The sequence below is a fragment of the Bos taurus genome, chromosome 10 (genome assembly GCF_002263795.3).
Source record: "Bos taurus isolate L1 Dominette 01449 registration number 42190680 breed Hereford chromosome 10, ARS-UCD2.0, whole genome shotgun sequence".
Taxonomy (NCBI): Eukaryota; Metazoa; Chordata; class Mammalia; order Artiodactyla; family Bovidae; genus Bos; species Bos taurus.
Window position 1 is genome coordinate 47,636,351 of NC_037337.1, and position 20,067 is coordinate 47,656,417.

Genomic DNA, 20,067 nt, shown 5'->3' on the forward strand with positions numbered 1-20,067 from the left:
AGATGGACCTTTGTTGGCAAAGTAATGTCTCTGCTTTTTAATATGCTATCTCAGTGGGGTTCCCTGGTGACTCAGACGGTAAAGCGTCTGTCTGCACTGCGGGAGACCCAGGTTGGATCCCTGGGTCGGGAAGACCCCCTGGAGAAGGAAGTGGCAACCCACTCCAGTACTCTTGCCTGGAAAATCCCATGGACGGAGGAGCCTAGTAGGCTACAGCCCATGGGGTCGAAAAGAGTTGGACACGACTGAGCGACTTCACTTTCACTAGGTATTGTAGTCAGGGTCAATAAGCAAGGCCATGTCCTCCTCCTCTCTATTTAATGCTCTGGGGAGAAAGATCCAAAGCTCCCTCAACATGGATCACATCACTCAAATGAAAAAAAGGAGGACGGGGGAGCAGCAGCTTGCAATTCCTACCACGTGCCACACACAGCATGTTCATCTTTCTATCTTGAGTCCTAGGAAGGTAACTGTATAAAGAAATGAATGACTGGATAAATAACTGGAAATAACAGGATGAACAACATCCTGTCCTCCAGGACTTCCATTTTCTAGCTGGAAGACCAGACAGCACAGTGTAACTGCAAGTGCAGTGAAGGAGGTTCAGGCTCAGTGGCAGCTAGGAGGCGGTGAGGCCTGCCTCAGGACTCAGGTCTTCCCATTCCATGTCACTTGCTCTGCTTTAGCCCATGTTGCGTTCTTGGAAACAGATGTCAAAAGCCTTAGAGGAACAGAGAGGGAGGAGGGCTCAGCTGGGAGTGGAGTGGCTGGGGAAGGCGGCAGGATGGGGTGGCATGTGACGCAGGCTCAGGGGAGGAACCAAACTGCCTGGCTGTCAGGGGCCCATCACTTGCACAGCTGTCTTGCAGCGAATCTGCTGGGAATCGACTACCACTTACTAGTATTCAATAAGCATGGAGGGGGGATGGGGAGTGGAGGTGAGATGGGGGAGGAGACAGGGCAATGTCTTTTCAAATGTATGTATTTTTTCCTCTTTTAAAAAAAAAAATTTTTTTTTTATCCTTATCTGCTAGGACTAGGAAGGAAAGGACAAAAGCCTAGGATAGGAAAGAAATAAAGATGTTTTTCCCCTCCAACCAAAAAAATACACCGTGGGGACAGTCAGAGGTTCCTGACAATTTATCCCATCTGTGGAAGCATGACTCTCAAAATGGAGAATCACCCAGAAAATCTCCTATGGGGCCTGAACCTCTGCCATGTAATGATTTTTCCTTCTTAAGGGAATAAAGGTTAACAGAGTGCAACCTTTTTTCTAAATAAGGTCGCACAGTCCTTTTCGCAATCAGATACCTGCTCTGAGAATTAACACATCCAAATCCCCTGCTTGAATGGACATCTCCCTAATCTACTTCTGGAGAGGCGCATGCTTTTGTTTAAAACCCCCAAGACCCTGCCAGCTGAGGTCCAGCCATAAGCAGAGACTGTAATTTAATTTTGCCAAGAGCTCAGGACCTCAGTCCTAGGGAGAATCAGCCCTTAGTAAAGGCTCCAGGGCCGAGGCACATCCCCCTCCCCGGCCATGCCCACCCCAACTATGAGGGAACACACAGACCCAGGGGGTCTCAGGGCCCTTGGGATAATTGAAGATGCTAACTACAAACACTGAGGATCAAAATGCATGTGACACCTATTGGCCGGTCTGCTGTCCCTTGGCCTCCTACCATTTGTCTTCCTGGAAATAAAGGAATCCCAGTATTAGCCTGACAGAGGGCAGCTGCACACCTAATTCAGGCAGATCTAAATGCCACCTTCCTCACCAGGATCCTCCCTTCTAGCAGACAAGCAGGCTCAGTGCTGTTTACTTAGATGTTTGATTTAGCCACTCTGTGATGGGCCTTATAATGTGGGAGAGTAAAGGGGTGATGCTGGGTAGATATGGGAGAACTTTTGGTAAGGCAAGCTTAGAACAGATTCACTCCAGACAATAATATGCTCAAATTCAACCTATACTTGTAAAAAAAAAAAAAAAAGCCAAGGGTAGATGGGAAGACAGTTACTTACTGTACAAGTATTATGAGCCAGACATGGGGATGGAGGCTTTACCTGCATTATCTTGCTTAGTCCCCTTCTCACAGCAACGCTACCAGGTGGATGGGTTCCCAGCATTTCACAGGTGAGGAAACTGCAATTCAGGAGCTCTCTAACTGGCCTGCACTCATGCAGCCATTAGATGGTGAGGTAACATTTGAACCCAGATCTGGGTGACCCGTGTCGGGCAGTATGGCTCTGCCCTCTGACACAATCGAATATTCTCAGTTGAAAGTTTACTGTTGAGTTACCAGTGCTGCAGCTGGCCAACAGCAGTTCAGAGATCAGACTTCCCAGATCATGGTTTACACCCATGAACTGGACCCTCCAGCTACAAACTACACACATCCTAACCCAGCGTCCCAAAGGAGGCAGAAGGGAACACAAGGCAAATGCAGACTTCTGATCCTTCTTCTACCCCAACAGGAAGGCACAAACAATCCGAGTGCTCCAATGTCACACAATGAGAAGGTGGCCAGAGCATCATCCTCGGCTAGCGCACCCTTTCCAAAGCACCACCTCAAATCACCAGAGGCTTCAAAAGTGGCCATGTTCTCTGTGATTACATGAATTCCACCAGAGGGGCACTTACCCTGGTAGTCCAGGGGTTAAGAATCTGCCTGCCAATGTCAGGGATACGGGTTCTGTCCCTGGTCCAGGAACCAACATCCCACATGGGGTTCCTGAGGCAGATGGTCAAATGAGATACGAGAGAGGGGAACAACCCAAGGACTCTTATCAGTCTGGAGGGTTTTGAAGTCAGCACAGCATCCTGAGTCACAGAGGGGAAAAGATAAAACTGTGATGCTTATCTACTCCTTTTTAAGTGGGAAAGTATACAAGATACTTCAGACATTTGCAAAAAAACACAGTAGTCTCACCTGTAATTGAAGGAAAGCTCAATCACTTAGCTAAAACTTGCTAATCCTGAATTCCTCCTTCCTGGAAGATCCCAAAGTAAAGGAACCACCACTACATTCTCAGAGGGTTTTTTGTTCTTTTTTTTAAGATCTTTCTGATGTGGGCCATTTTAAAAGTATTAAATTTGTTACAACGTTGCTTCCGTTTTATGTTTGAGTTTTTTGGCTGTGAGGCATGTGGGATCTTAGCTTCCCAACCAGAGATCAAACTCACATCCCCTGAACTGGAAGATGAAGTCGTAACCACTGGACCACCAGGGAAGTCCCTTCAGCGTATTACTTTTCATCTATCCTAGCTCTTCTCAAAACCTTATTCTTCACATTTTATGGACATCTTTGTTTGCATCCATCAGCCTCACCTTCCCTTCCCACACCTTCCCCAACACCTATTCCCCATCACAACCACCACCAGATCACATTTATCCAGCATTTCTACATTAGATACAGAGGATCCTATAAAAAGAAAGTCACGCTTACTTGGCCAAAGCCCCTTCCTCATACAAAAATACCATAGGCAGAAAATCAAATGATGCTCTATCAGTGTCTTTAAAACTTAAGAACATATAAACAACTCAGAGAAGCTTTTGCTGATACCAAGACACAAAACAAGGGATTAAATTATTAACATTCTTCTAGGAGAGATGGACAAATGGCAGCCCACTCCAGTATTCTTGCCTAGAAAATCCTGTGGACAAGGAAACCTGGTGGGCTGCTGTCCACAGGATTGCACAGAGTCGGACATGACAGAAGTGACTTAGCATGCATGCATGCATTGGAGAAGGAAATAGCAACCCACTCCAGTATTCTTGCCTGGAGAATTCCAGGGACAGAGGAGCCTGGTGGGCTGCCGTCTATGGGGTCGCACAGAGTCGGACACGACTGAAGTGACTTAGCAGCAGCAGCAGCAGGAAAGATGGACTGTCTCCAAATCTAGTTGCCCTAAGGCTGTCCATAATTTTTACTCAAATTCAGGCATAAGCACAGCCTGAATATATGGCCTGGGAATATATGGCCAGGCATATTTATTTTTCCAAGCATCTGTCTCTGGGATGTAGTGAAGGTCTGCCATCACAATTCTTCTGATGACATGGACAAATGTGCTCTAATTCATGCAGTGATAACCCCACAAATAAGTTAAGGCACTACAACTGCCTGGAACAAATCAAAACACTATTTAAGAAAAAAATGAATTCATAAATCAGTTTAATCTTTAAAACAGTTCCTTTTTGAAAAGGGCAACATCCTTGAGGTCAGGGGTTGTGTCATATTCCTTTATATGTTCCCCCTCTCCAATATTTAGCAGGATACTGGGTAGAATAGTCAAGATGTACTGTTTCTCATGAGTATTTTTGAAACCTCTATGCAGGTCAGGAAGCAACAGTTAGAACCGGACATGGAACAACACACTGGTTCCAAATAAGAAAAGGAGTACGTCAAGGCTGTATATCGTCACCCTGCTTATTTAACTTATATGCAGAGCACATCATGAGAAGCACTGGGCTGGAGGAAGCACAAGCTGGAATCAAGATTGCTGGGAGAAATATCAATAACCTCAGATATGCAGATGACACCACCCTTACGGCAGAAAGTGACGAGGAACTAAAGAGCCTCTTGATGAAAGTGCAAGAGGAGAGTGAAAAAGTTGGCTTAAAGCTCAACATTCAGAAAACTAAAATCATGGCATCTGGTCCCATCACTTCATGGGAAACAGATGGGGAAACAGTGGAAACAGTGTCAGACTATTTTTTTGGCTCCAAAATCACTGCAGATGGTGAGTACAGCCATGAAATTAAAAGACGCTTACTCCTTGGAAGGAAAGTTATGACCAACCTAGACGGCATGTTAAAAAGCAGAGACATTACTTTGTCAACAAAGGTCCATCTAGTCAAGGCTATGGTTTTTCCAGTAGTCACGTACGGATATGAGAGTTGGACTATAAAGAAAGCTGAGCGCAGAAGAATTGATGTTTGTGAACTGTGGTGTTGGGGAAGACTCTTGAGAGTCCCTTGGACTGCAAGGAGATCCAACCAGTCCATCCTAAAGGAGATCAGTCCTGGGAGTTCATTGGAAGGATTGATGTTGAAGCTGAAACTCCAATATTTTGGCCACCTGATGTGAAGAGTTGACTCATTTGAAAAGACCCTGATGTTAGGAAAGATTGAAGGCAGGAGGAGAAGGGGACAACAGAGGATGAGATGGCTGGATGGCATCACTGACTTGATGGACATGAGTCTGAGTGAGCTGTGGGAGTTGGTGATGGACAGGGAGGCCTGGTGTGCTGTGGTTCATGGGGTCGCAAAGAGTTGGACGCGACTGAATTGACTGACTGACTATATTTCACTTTTAAAAGTACTTTCCCCCCTGTTTTTTTATCTTATTTTGTATCTTATTTTACTGACCCTAGACTGCATGTTGCTATGTTGTTTGCTTCTTAATAAAAAGTGGGATCAACAGCTCTAGGGGTCAGCAAGGTCAAATATTCAACAGGAAACAGCGCATAAAGTGGAAGAAGTTTGAAGCAGAATAAGCGTTAATCAAAGTAATATTGCCAAGGACTTCCCCGATGGTCCAGTGGTTAAGAATCCTTCTTCCAATGCAGGGGAGACAGGTTTGATCCCTGGTCGGGCAACTAAGATCCCATGTGCTACAACTAAGACCCAATGCAACCAAGTAAGTTTTTTTTTAAAAAAAGGTAATGCTGGCCACAAACTGAAATGCCCAGAGCTCTAAACAGCACATCTTTCCCACGTGGCAGTCTCCTGAGTCTTGAGTTATATCTACAAGGAATCCCATGATTGCTTAATGAGCTGGGAGCAACCATCCTAGGTCTTAAGAATCCCACAATCAGTCCAAGAGCTTACACACCTGATATTCAACACCATGCAAGCTAACCAGACCCAAGCAGCTCAATGTCAGAATCCATGTCAGAAGAGATCATGAAAAGAAGAATGCAGCGGCGGCAGCCTGGATCATCATCTTTTGCATTTGTCAAACACATGTAAACAAGAGATTTCTCCACATCCTCATCGATCCTTTCCACTCCTACATAATTTGGAGACAGGCAGGACAGTCAGATGGAGTCAAAGGGAACTCAGGGTTCACAAGGCTTTTGTAGTTCTGTCTCCAGGATTTACTCTTGCCACAGGGCAGAGAGGATGCTCTGTTCCTGCCTCAGGCAAGTTTTTCCTATAAGTGGGTTCTGAGGACATCAGCCTTTTCACCTGCATTCAGGAGCAAACCCCGCAGAGAACAAGAGTGCCCACTTCAGGCAAGTCCCAAGTACAAAGAGCACCTGCAAACCAGACTTCCCTTTAAAGGAGGGTGTGGTCCTCTTTACATGCTCACCTCCTCTGGGAAACACAGATTAAATAATACAAGCTCAATATTAACCAAAGGATCGCGGCTAAGATTAGTGTAGGACAGAAAGACATCTTGTGCTTTCTGACGTGATATACTGAGAAAGGTTCAAAACATCATTTATGTAGCATTCCTGACAGAAACACATCCAATCATGAGGAATCTCCTAGTGAGGAATTATCATACAAATCCAAATTGCTAGGAAGTAACTGACATTTTTTTAAGAGTGCAAGTCAATGCCATCAAACACACACACACACACACACACACACACACACAGAGGCAGAGGGACTGTTTCCAATTAAAAGGATGACAGAGATGTGACAACTGAATAAAATCAGCACGATCCTGGACTGAATCCTAGGTCAGGGGAAGAGTGGCCATAAAGGATGTTATTGTCTTAAGTAGCAAAATTGGGGCATGAACTGTATATTCAACAATAGGACATCAATGTTATACGTCCTCATTATAAAGCAACTATATTTCAATGAAAATTAATTTGAAAACAATTTTTTTAAAGAAAAAGATATGCAGATTGGGGAAAATGTTATGTATGTTCTGTTTTACTAACTAAACTATAGTTACAAAGAGGAAATGTCTTTGTTCTTAGGAAAGACATGCAGAAGCTATTAAGAGGTCAAGTGGCTGACATGTGTAACTTCAAATGGTTCAAAAAAGATAATAGGCATCAATATGGAACAATAAAGCAAATGAGGCAAAATAGTCATAATTGATGAATGAAGGTTAGACTATACAGGAGTTCTTTTGTACTCTGGCAACTTTTCTGTAAGTTTATTTTAAAATAAAGCTTTTTAAAACAACATAAATTCAAATTCCACTTGCAAAGTATTTCTACAGTAACACTGGTTGAATAAGGCAAGGCCCCCATCCCATAGGAAAAGCACCTGTCACCATCCACCCACCCCCAGACCCAGGTGATGTGCCCCTCTTCCACCTCGAAGTCAATATCTGGCCAAGCTCAACCACTGCGATTCATCTCCCAGGAATTTGAAACTGAGCCAGGAAGAGGTGAGAACACTGAGCAGAAGAGAAGGCAACTTCAGGTACGAGGGCTCTGCATAAAGAGTGGGCAGAGGAGTGGGTCTGGTTTTGATGAGGAGGACGTGGTGACACAGGACAGGACTGTCTCAGAGCACGAATGAGCACATTGGTGGTTATGTCTCAGGCACACAGCAATCCCTCAATACAGGCTGGCTGCAATCAGCAATTACTGGGCAGAAATGTCTCAGAGCACGAAAGAGCACATTGGTGGGTATGTCTCCGGCACACAGCAATCGTTCAATAAAGGCTGGCTGCAATCAGCAATTGCACAGAACAACTCCACAACTCCACCCCACCCCCGCTTCATTTTAGCTACCTCAACTGTGTCTGTTCCTTGGCAACAGACCATCAATACAACAAGATTAAGAGTCCCCATGAACTCCTGCCCACAAAGGTAGACTGGGGAGTGCAGCCACCCACCCCTCTCCTGCTCCCAAGCTGCCGCCCTGTTTCCACCAAAGAAGGGATGGCTCCTTCTATTCTCATACCCACAGCCTCTTATCCAGGGACAAACTGGCTGCAGCAAAGTGTGCAGCCTGTAACGGAGACCACTCAACCTCTACCAGGCACGACACACTGTGGCAAACAGCCAGAAGGAAAAGACCTGGGCCTTGACCAGGCAGGAAACCTGGATCCTTGTACTACGAACCTCAGTGAAAACCTGGTAAGTTACCACTTTCATCTGACCTGCAGGGAGACAGAATAATGGTACCCAAAGTTGTCCACGTCCTCATCTCTGTAACCAGTGTGCATGCTACATTACATAGCAAAATGCACTTTGCAGATGGGATTAATTTAAGGACCTTGAGGTAGGGAGATTTTCCTGGATTATCCAAGTGGGTCCAGCAGAGTCAAAAAGATCCATAAAAGCACAGAACCGTTCCCAGCTGTGGTCAGCGGAAGATCAAAATGTAGCAGGATTTGAAGATGGAGAGAAACAAGCCAACGAAAGCAGGTGGCCTCTAGAACCTGAAAAAGGCAAAGAGATGGAATTCTCCTCTAGAGCAGGGGTCCCCAAACTCCAGGATCTAATGCCTGATGATCTGAGGTGGAGCTGATGTGATAATAATAATAGGAATGAAGTACACAACAAGTGTAATGTGCTTGAATCATCCCAAAACTATCCCTACCCCCTGCCTGGTCCATGGAAAAACTCTTTCACAAAACCAGTCCCTGGGGTCAAAAAGGCTGGGGACTGCTGATCTAGAGCCCCCGGAGGAACAGAGCACTTGATTCTAGCTTCCTGAGACTCGTATCAGGCTTCTCAGCTGCAGAATTGTAAGATCAAATAGATTTATGGTGTTTTAAGTCACTCAGTTTGTGGCCATGTGTGACAGCAGCACTAGAAAACTAACAGGGACTTTATTCCCTCCTCTGGAAATGAGAGGGTTTTCATCCCTTCTGAGAAGTGGGGTCAGTAGAACTCCTGGGGCACCCCTGGAGAAACCTTGGCCCTTGACCATAAGTTCTCTGAAGGTACGTAATTCACAAAACCAAAAACCTCCATGTCAGATGGAATTTATTTAGTATCATCCGCCCTTGTTTTGTGGGCTTCCCAGGTGGCTCAGTGGTAAAGAATCTGCCTGGCAATACAGGAGACTCAGAAGGCATGACTTTGATCCCTGGGTCTGGAAGGTTCCCTGGAGGAGGAAACGGCAACCCACTCCAGTATTCTCACTTGGGAAATCCCATGAACAGAGGAGCCCCTGGCAGGCTATATATAGTCCATAGGGTGGCAAAGAGACAGACACAAGTGAGCATGAGCATGCATGCCCTTGTTTTGTATTTTGCCACTAGAACTCATTCTTTTTTTAGTAATAAAAATAAAATGTCTCCCAAGTTACTAACTAATTGGCAAACCCCAGGGGCCCAGAACACCAGCATCCACATTGTATCCGCTTGATCAGTAAACATTCCCCCAACAACCACGCCCACCCCAGAGGACTTTAGCACTGTCTCAGATCCAGTAGTGAAATCACCATGGCCGCCTTCCAGATTTCTGAGTCATCTTCACCACTGCAGGTCCAAGCAGCAGCAGCTGGATTTTGACCTCAAGGCACCAAAGCCCAAACCCAGCCCTGGAAATTCAGCTGCTGCACAAGGCCTCCCAACCCCCACCTCCCTTCTCTAACATCTTCCCTATGCAACTGCCCTGCTGTCTCCTGGGAGCCATGCAGCTGGCTGAAGGAGATGCTGCCAAGTGTAATCCATGGGTGTAGTGATGCGCTCCAGCTACATCACGGGAGCTACTTAAACTGATTGCCTCTGTTCTCAGGAGGGTGTTTGAGGGTATTTCTTATCACGGAAATATTTACAATGAATGAAACATCTGGGGAAGACAGCTACTGTCCTAACTCTGATGCAGCCTCACTAGAAAGGCCTATGACAAACCTCGTGGCTGTAGTGAAGACAGTAGTTTTTTTGAGCAGAGCCTATTTGTAGCTTCCACTTCTTTATTCTCCCAAGAGCTGGAGAGTGTGTGTGCCCCCTGCAAGTGCAGTTCCAAGTACAAGAGGTCAAAGTCCATCAGAACAGACCTAGGAACAAGGAGCTGTTGTTCCTTCTGACAATCTTTGCTGCATCTATTCAAAACTGGGGCCACCAGGTGGGTTTCCCAGGGGGTCTATTCAAGTATAGAGATTATCACCTCTAAAGCAGAGAGCACCTAGATACCAGGGACTTGTACTGGAAATGGTTCTGGCCCAAAAGGGAGTCTGTTCTAAGCACCGTGGTGCAGGAATTGGCCAGACAGGGTGCCGGCTGCTCTACAAAAGGAAGAAGCCTGTTTTAGGGTGGGCAGGCCAACAAAGCTCAGCCACGGGGAATTTGATCACCTTTTTATCATCCTGTCATCACCCACTCCAGTTAAACCAAGATCTGCCACAGATGCCTGCCAAATGACAACGCAGGACCATGGCTCTGCCTTGGAGGAAAGTGCTCCTGAAATGTCACACAGTCATTCTGGGTGCCCAGGAGACCCCGGCCACAGACAGCCCAGCACGGCCACAATAATCTGCCCAAGAGTCTCCCTCTGAGCAGGGGCAGAGGTGGGGAACTGGAGAAGGGGGTGAGCCCACAAATGCCTGGGCAGAAGGCAGCCGCCTCCAACCTGACCCACATCTTCCCTCTCCCGTGTGCTGCAACACACGCTCCGGAGCATCCATCAACAGCACCACTGCGTACAAACAGAACGAGAAAGATGCAGAGAAAAGGAGCCTGCGGGGAGGAATCGGCAAGTCCGGAGGTGAGGCCTCAAAGGCTGAAACATAGAACCAGAAAAGACATCCTGGCAACCTTGCTACTCAGAGACTTTGTTTGAAGCCCTAGAAACTCCTAAACCTGGCATGGCAATAATTCTTTTTCAAGTCCTCTATATATGAAGCTTTCAAAATGACAAATTTTCAGGACTAACAACATTCTGTGCTAGTGACAGCTCTTAGGTCACTGGGCACCTAAGAGTATCTGATCTTCTTAAAGGTGAATTTTTAAAGGTGCATAGCTTCTGACCTCAAGAGTCTACAGAAATGCCACATGGTCTACAAATAAATATTTTAAAAATGCTCACTACAGTTTAACAAAATGTAGGGAGAGGGAGGGTAGGAAGCCCAGCCAGCAATGAGAGAATGAAAGCTCATAAACTTACATTTTCATGTAAAAAATAAAACACAACAATTAACAACAACAACAAAATAATACTAATATGTGGTCTTTTAATATAGGGTCGATTTTTTTAGCATGGAAAGTGTGTCCATAATAGTTTTTAAAATATACTACACAGATTATTATACCATATTAATTTAAAAGGAGAAAACATGTTTTCTCATGTTTTTTAAATAATGTCAGGAGTATAAAGAGTCCTACTACCACTTTGAAAATACCTTCCCTTCTCACAAAGAGCAAAGGGTGTCAACAGTATCCTTTATTGTTCTTAAAGCAGGTAAGGGCTCTGTCTGCAAGGAGGGAACAGTTGTTAAAAAAAAAAAACTGCCAAATCCCCAGTCAGTCATTCCTTTAATTAGACATCTTGCTTTTTTAGGCTTTTCTTTTTTTAATAAAGAGGAACATGCCCCTGAGGGTCCCAAATGAGAGAAAGCATTGGGATTGGAAGTCACCATAGACCCACAACTGCAGACAAGGTCATACAACAGACCAGAACATCCCAGTTGGCTGGATAGGGTGCCTCTGGGTAGTCAGCCACAGGCTGCGGGCGAAATCCTTCCGTGCCCCAAACCCCACGTGCCCTGGGAGCAATGCTGGCCCTAGGGTTGGCATGTTGAAATGAGGGAGATTGAGAGAATCCTGCAGAGGCAGAGGCGGGAAGAACCGCAAATCACAAAGTATCCGAATGTTGTTTATTGCTTCATTTGAAGGTCTGTGTCTATCCTTCGGCATCCTAAAACGTATTACATCGTGAATTTTTAAGTATATCTGGTACAAAAAGGGGAGACAGTCCCAAATTTGGCAACCCTATAGCATGAAACAGAGGTCCAAGGGGCTGGACAGCTTGACTGGGCTTACCCGAAGGGAAGAATGTCATTAAAGGGGGAGCCATTCTCTTTCTTTCTACAAAATTTTTACTCCTCTTCTTCAATTACATGTTGTAAATTATCTTTGTAACTTTGTAAAGTACATTACATTTTAAAGAAATATAAGCAAAACCTGTTACAGGAAGAGTATACTTACTCTTTTTTTTTTTTTTTTTTTAAGACCCTCATCCAGCCTCTCCCCTATTACTGAACATAATTGAAGAACCCAGAGAGGAGGACTTAAGTCCACAGAAGGCAAGGAAACCCTTACTGTTGTGTTGACCTGTTAAGGCTTGCAATTACCAGAGATTCCTCTGACTACTGTTCCCAGCAGCCTGTTTGCTCAGGGGTTCATCAGCAGTGCTTATTAAGCCATTGCTCTTCTGATACACTGGCTTTAGACAAGCCAATGGAAGAGAGAAAAGACATTGTTGGGTTCATTTAACAAATGTTTATTGAGCCTAAGGCTGAGTGCTGGGCCCTGGGATACAGGATAGATAAAGCATAATCCCCCTGTCCTCAGGGGCTCTTTTCTACAGACCAAGAAATTGGCTTTAGACACGAGCAAAGAGCTCGACCAGAGGGAATACAGCCAGACAGCAGGGGAAAGGGGCACTTCAGCTAGTCTCCGAAGAGCGAATGGCCAGGATGAACACACAGGGCTCAAAGAACATCATAGCTAAAACCACTCTCTCGTCTCACCTCCTTCCTTTCACTGTTGAGGAAACAAGTCCAGAAAATAGAAGCCACTAGACATTGGTGCCAGTATGAGAATGTAAAGTGCAGGTAAACGCTCTTGGGCCCAAGGTTACCCACTACAGAGCAAGGAGGTAAATCCAGCTCCCACTCGCTCCAAATCCTTAACTCTGGATGCAAAAGCCTAAAGAAGGGAGAAGGAGCTGCTTCCAAGATCCAATTTTACATTTTCATGGGTGGGCGGGCCCACCTTGCCACTCCGGTGGGGAGGTACAGGCATGAACTTGGTAACACAGACTTTGCAACACAAGCCTAACAGTACAGTTCCTCCATTGCCTAAAACATGAGAATAGGAGTGCACACCTTGCCTCGAAAACCCAGTTATAGGGATTCAACCTAATTCTGCATTTGGTGAGTGATTCAGTGGTTCAGAACGTAAAGCATCTGCCTATAATGCGGGAGACCTGGGTTTGATCCCTGGGTCGGGAAGATCCTCTGGAGAAGGAAATGGCAACCCACTCCAGTACTCTTGCCGGGAAAATCTCATGGACGGAGGAGCATGGTAGGCTACAGTCCACGGGGTCGCAAAGAGTTGAACACGACTGAGTGACTTCATCTTCAGTTTCACTTTTCAGCTTATACACAAACTCAGCATATATGTGAAGCCAAAATCACAGAAACCTCATTCAAAACTTAAAACTCATAAACTCTAGAATTGTGTACCTGATACAGAATAGACAAAATAACCCTGAGCAGAATGAGGTTATTTGGAAATGGTCAGATACAGGAATCCCACACAGTGATCAGAAAATGGTCTTCAGAAACAATGCAATCAGGACTTCCCTGGTGCTCTAGTGGTTAACAATTGGCCTGGCAATGCAGCGGATGCAGGTTCAAGCACTGGTCAGGGAACTAAGATCCCACACGCCTCAGAGGAAGAGTCCACCCAGCCAAAAATAAATTAATTAAAATGTTTTTAAAATGCCTTCAACCTGACTTCTCACCTTCTGCCTCCAGCAGGAGCCATCAAGGATTAAGTTGTAGCCCTGAATCTTAGGGCTAAAGGCAGTTACGCAAGCCCCCTAGAGACCTGTCACTGGGGAGGCTGGCGGGAGCCAGCAGGGGTGGGATGAAAAGCCAGCCTCCCCAGTGCACTTTTCTCTTCCCAGTTCATTTCTGCGAAGCAATGACCAAGTTCCTTCTATAACTCAAGAGGCCAAAGTGCTACAGAAGCAATATTTTAAAGCTGATACACAGGGCAGGGTCATACCCTCTATGGGTAAAATGAGGGTGAGATGGAAGAAAAACAGCACAAATAATCAGCAATTCAGTCTTGCCACCAGTAGTAAAGTTCTCTTTCTAGTTGTGATGCCGGTGATGAAAGAAAGAAGAGAGAAAACCCTGCCCAAGGTCCAGCAGACCAGGCCGGACCCTCGTCTTACTTGCTACGTGATCCCAGGCAACTGCCTTCACCCCCGACCTCAATCTTGTCCTCTATGAAATGGTCACTACCTGCCTCGTGAGTCGTCAGGAGGCCTAAGGCACAAGGTCATGTGCCAAGTGCTTTGCCTTAAACCTCATATGTTGTAAGTATTCCATAAACGGCCACTGGAACTATTAACTACCCAAGAGGCAAATCAGTCTGGCTCTTTGTAAAAACTACACGACTTTTGAGAGGCCTGACTGCAGCTGTACAGCAGTGCTGAGCCGGCAACAGCAACACTCGGGAGAACAGCCCAGGGCCAGTTCACCAGCTGGATTCAAGACGCCCTCTTTGGCAGCTGCATCCTGAGCCTCCCCAACAGCCCCTTGAACCCTCTCTCTGCCTGCTTTTTCTGTGGTCAGTTCTCTGCTTCCAATATAGTCTCTCTTCTCAACAACCCACTTAAGTGCGTTAGCCTAGCTGAGGCAGCCTGCTCTGAAAAACAAGAAACAGCCCCAGTGTTTTCAGAAATGCTGACTTCAAAACAGGCACACTCGTCCTACGAGGCAGAGACCTCATAGGATTCCACCTCAAGAATCTGAAAAGCGCAGAACTTAAAGGGAGGATTTCCCTGACAACACCATAACACAGTATAAGGAGATACGAACTCAGACTCTGGTGAGGGTAACTTAACAGGCTCCCATACTCCCTGGTCAGGCTCATATCTCAAACCACTCAGCCTCACATCGTTCAAGAGACGAACCCACCAGAGAAACTCCCGCAGGGTCTCTGAGGGTTTTGCAGGCACACACCCTAGGCAGTTCACCGAGAGTCACACTCAAGGACAAGTCTCGTGGGCATCAGGATCCCCTTAGACCTTTCTTCTCCAAGTGTGAGATACAAATCAGCAGCTTCAGCATCACCTGGACCTTGTGAGAAACACAGGCTCACAAGCCCCACCCAGACCTACCCCATCGGGGTCCCCCTTTTAACTAGATGCCAGGGTGACAGTGCTTGAGAGTATTTAGAACAAAGTATAACCAGAATGGACTGTGATTGTTGACTCAGGTTTTCACTCAGTCTTTTCCTTTCTTTGTGGAAGAAAGGCAACTTTAGCCACTGGCACATAGTAGATAATCAATATTCGTTGAATGGATGAACAGATGAATGGGTAGTCTACCAAGTGACTCAAGAAACTTACCCTGTATTAAGTGCAAAGAAAGATGCAAGCATGGGCCTCAGAGACATTTGGGGGCCGGGATAAGGCGTCTAAAGACGAGGTTGTCAGTGGAGGCCTCTCTAACAGGAGCTCACATCAGGGGCGGCATGAAGCTACGCTGTGATGGATGAGCAGGCACATGCTGGGAAGAGGATGTCAGCCCTACAGGTCAGCACCTACACTTGCAACATAAAGGGTCTCTGGCTGTAGACCAGTAAGGACAGATAAGACTCATAAGTTTCTTGGTCCAATGGTTAAGAACCCGCCTTGCAATGTAAGGAACATGTGTTCAATCCCTGGTTGAGGAACTTAGATCCCACATGCCGCGGAACAACTAAGCCTGCGAGCTGCACCTAAATCCATGTGCTCCAGAGTCCTTGAGCCACAACTAGAAAGTCCATGAGGCACAATGAAAGATCCCACATGACTTGATGAAGATCCTGTGTGCCACAACTAAGATCCGACATAGATAAATAAATTTTTTTTTAATTTTTAAAAGAACCCTGGAACTAAGAAACTAAAGGGAAAAGAAAAAAATTATTTTAAAAATACCCATAAGTTGGGCTCTGATGGTAGAAAAGAGCAGCTCTCAGGAGGCACATTCAGCAGGTCCCCGACTGTAAGACAGTGGGGGTCAGGAAGGCCGTGTCTGGAGTCACAGTTGCCATCTCCATGGCTCCTGGAGGAGGGTGTGCCAGAGGAGGGCTGAAGAGGGAAGCAGTCCATCAGCTAGACTCTGTTTCCTGGCCACAGCCCCTCCAGCCCAGAATCCCAAGCAGAGACATGGAGATTACTCACTGTTTTCTCCAAGTCGATCCAGGAACTTGCAGCCGAGCATCCAAGGGTCCAGGAGCTCAGTCCAGATGTTACCCTGCAACAGCACGCTGGCCAAAAGGAGACAAACGACAGGAGTCAGTGCAGGTGGCCACATTAGTGAGTAAGGAACACTGTCTCAGCATGGAATGACACTGACGGGGTTCAGATGATAAACAGCAGAAAAGCAAAGTGCCCCCTCGGAGCCAGTGGTCTCAGAGCGCTGTGCAGTGATACGGCAAACTCCTCTGCCCTCAGCGCCAGCAGAAGCACCGGCCCACCAGCAGCAGCTTCAGAGCAGTCTCTCTGCAAATCCCCCGATATGGAGTCTAGACATAGGGCTGCAAAGGGCCCTTGGAGAGAATCAGGCCCAGCCCCTCTCTTTACAGACAAGAAAAGCCAACACTTAGAAAAGACAACAGGCCTTGTCTAAAATCAGCAGAGTATAAAGGCTAAGCCAGGAAGGGAATTGAGGAAGCAAGTCTATAAAAAAGCTTAAGTTTACCTGTAAATTACCTTCCTTCAAGAAACCTGGGTTCTAAATAAATGTTTTTCTTATCTGTTCTGGCTCTTAACAGACAGACAAAGCAGCCTGCAGTTCCAGATCTTAATTGTTTCCCGAGTTCTCTCTCCTTTATCCCCAAAGACTTTGAAGAGCCAAACTAAAACTCCTGGTTTTCTTCAAAAACAAAAGAAAACAAGGGAGAAAAAGAAAAACCTCAGGACTGTTCATATTTGAGTACAAGACGAAAAACCTAAAAACCTTGGAGAAAAACTTGAAGACCTAAAAATTCTGAATTTATGAGATATAAACAGCACAGAACAAACACAAAAGCTTCTCTTCCATACATCAGGTTTATAGACCCGAGAGACTAGAACATTCCAGGGACATGCCTGGAGACCATAAGAAGTGGTACACTTCAAAGACGAGGGGGCTGTCTTGTTAAAATAAAATGGATGATCAAAATGCCAAGTCTTTAAAAAAATGACACTTCTGATTATGTTTTTTTTTTAATGAATTGTCGTCTAATTATATATTTAAAACATAATTATGTAAACCGTTACCTCTTCCCCTGGGGTTCTAGTTCCAACTGACCTTGACAAATCAATGTAACCTTGGGCATATCACACCTAACCATGCACGTCTTCCATCAACTCATCCATGAAAAGGCAGTGATGGGATAAGACTCAACTCTTCAGCTGGAGACTTCTGAAAATCCCCTACATTGCTAAAACACGCTGAAAGTACCTCCCATTAAGTCAGCTTATACAAAGCATAGTTACTCGCCTACTTTGAAAAAATGAATGTCAGTCATTATAAATTTAAATTGCCATCTCTTAAGAAATAACTACAAAGTTGGTGTAACAACAGTCATGTTCTGTTTCCAGGGAGTTTACTTCAACAGTGACAAATCTGCCCCCACCTACACTAAATGGGGTATCTGGGTCTGTTTCCCCAAAGGTCCGTTATTATTTATAAGGATGAAAGTTAGGGTTTCTTTTGCATGAAGTGGAATTTAGGCAGTGAGGTCATTTGTTTTGAAACTACAGCAACCATTCCAGTTTTTTCCCCCCATTTTAGCATTTCAGTTACTCTGGGTCAAGAGTGAAAGATTAAGATTTCAGAGAAAATCCAAAGCCTGGTAGGCCACCCACAGAATGGTCAAAGATTCTGCCCTGGACAGTCCAGGGCACAACTAACCAAGGGGGTTCCCTTTCCCAAGTTAGGCAAGTTCACTGATAAAAAGTCAGTGCAGACTTGCACACACACAGACTCATACATATTTCAAAGAATGTTCAACAGTCCCAGGATTCATTTTTTAAAAATAAACAAAAAAACAGAACCTACCATACTGACCACATGGTTCCTGATCCTTACAGGGCAGGAGGGTCCATAAACTCCTCTGGAAATATGATGAACCCTCTCGCCCAGAAGAAGGACATGATAGATTCAGTTTCAAATTTTCACAGAAATTTCTCTGTACCTCTGGCTAAGGACCCTGGCTTAATTAAAACAAGGAATCCCTTTTCATCTTTCTCTCTGAAATTTGTACAAGCTCTTGGTAAAGAGGGTCATGAGTGACAGTCCCATTTACAAAGTGATACACAAGGGCAGGGACCGGTGAGAAAACTGGCTTCGTGCAGCTCTTAGGATGGAGAGTATGACTCTGCAGCCAGCAATGCTAACAACTGTTCTTGAGGCCCTGGCTGTGCCTGGGAGCCTTTGCCAAACAGTTTCAACAGGGACTTTCCCAAATCTGGTTTTGCACTTGGCACTCAGTTCTTCAAAACAACAAAGAATAGCACAGAAACATATATAATACCATATGTAAAAGAGCCAGTGGAATTTGCTGTGTGACTCAGAGAAGTCAAACCGGGGCTCTGTGACAATCTAGAAGGGTGGGAGAGGGTGGTGGGTGGGAGGCAGCTTCAAGAGGGAGGGGACATATGTATACTGATGGCTGATTCATTTCAATGTATGGCAGAAACCAACACAATATTGTAAAGCAATTATCTTTCAACCAAAAATAAATAAATTAAAATGGCTGCAACAACACAACAACAAAAATCAACAAACATCTGCATGACTTAGGAATGCATACTAAGGTACCAAGGATCAGTTAAAATGAAAAACCGAGATGCTTATCATAACTCTGAGGTGATAGGGGGCGATTTTTTTTTGTTGAGATATTTGTAATGTTGATTTCTTAGCCTGGCTGTCGGCTTCCCAGATGTTCAGATTATTCCTATACGTTGCATATATTATTCTCCATGTATGTCACAGAGTAAAGCAATCTTCCTTACAGAGAGATTCAGGCCAGGGACAAGGCTCTCCAGGACTTGTCATCTCAGCCCCAGCTCAAGACACAGCAGTAAAACTGCACTGAGCCCAGCAATGGTCTGAGGGTGGGGCCCACCAGGGAACAGTGACCAGCTCTGGCCCCTGGGACACCATCTATAAATAAGTCTTTTTTTTTTAAAACAAGTCCACGCCCTGGGACAGTCCGCTGTTCTGGGCTGAGGCCACGCTGACCTCCGACGCTGCCCATCACTCTGGGAAATGCTGGTGTTGAGTTTCGGTGAACTCACTGGTCTTCCTCTGCCATGCTTGGCAGGCCTATATCCTGGGGCACATTCTGTTACTGTGAACAATCTCAGCAAGTCTTCCTGAACCGCTGAGAAAGGAACAAAGCCCACACTCATATGTGGAGCTGGCAAGACTGCTTAGCCATCTCCTTCCTCAGCTGGATACAGAGGCTGGAGGAGCCTTACGTGTTCTCCTTCAGCTGCCTCATTACTCCACCCTCCTGGTGAGAATTCTGCTCATTCAGTGAGCGGTCAAGACATCTACTGACCAGAAAAAGAGGTAGACAGTGTAAGGAGTCGTGACCAATATGTTTAGATTCCTATCCCTTTTGTCGGAGAAGGAAATGGCAACCCACCCCGATATTCTTACCTGGAGAAATTTCATGGACAGAGGAGCCTGGCAGACTACAGTCCATGGGAATCGCAGAGTTGGACACAACTGAGCAACTAACACTTACTTACACTTACTTATCCCTTTTGCACACTTACCAATACTATCTTGATCAAATAAGGAAAGTATGCTCCTTGCCTAATAGTTTGAGCAAGAGCATGCCATTCCAAAAAGACCCTTCTTAGGGTAATCTTACTAGCAGATGAGGGGCTTCCCAGGTGGCACTCGTGGTCAAGAACCCACAAGCTAATGCAGGAGACATAAAAGACATGGGTTCAATCCCTGGCCAGGAAGATCCCCTGGAGAAGGGCATGACAACCCACTCCAGTACTCTTGTCTGGAAAATCCCATGTACGGAGGAGCCTGGTGAGCTGCAGTCCATGGGGTTGCTAAGAGTCGGACACGACTGAGTGACTTCACTTTCACTTTTCACTTTCATGTATTGGAGAAGGAAATGGCAACCCACTCCAGTGTTCTTGCCTGGAGAATCCCAGGGATGGGGGAGCCTGGTGGGCTGCCATATA

General features: G+C 45.6%; 1 protein-coding gene across 9 annotated transcripts in view; it reads right to left on the bottom strand.

Annotated features, from left to right (window-relative positions):
• Window positions 1-20,067, bottom strand: part of TLN2 (talin 2) — a 495,231-nt gene that overhangs the window by 388,717 nt on the left and 86,447 nt on the right. For 8 of the 9 annotated variants that reach the window (XM_024997998.2, XM_024998001.2, XM_024997999.2 and 5 more), the window contains exon 2: window positions 16,051-16,136. The gene's annotated coding sequence lies outside the window, so the exon portion shown is untranslated. Of the gene's footprint in view, window positions 1-15,804; window positions 15,958-16,050; window positions 16,137-20,067 lie in introns of all 9 variants that reach the window. The other variant, XM_024997996.2, reaches the window with a different exon arrangement.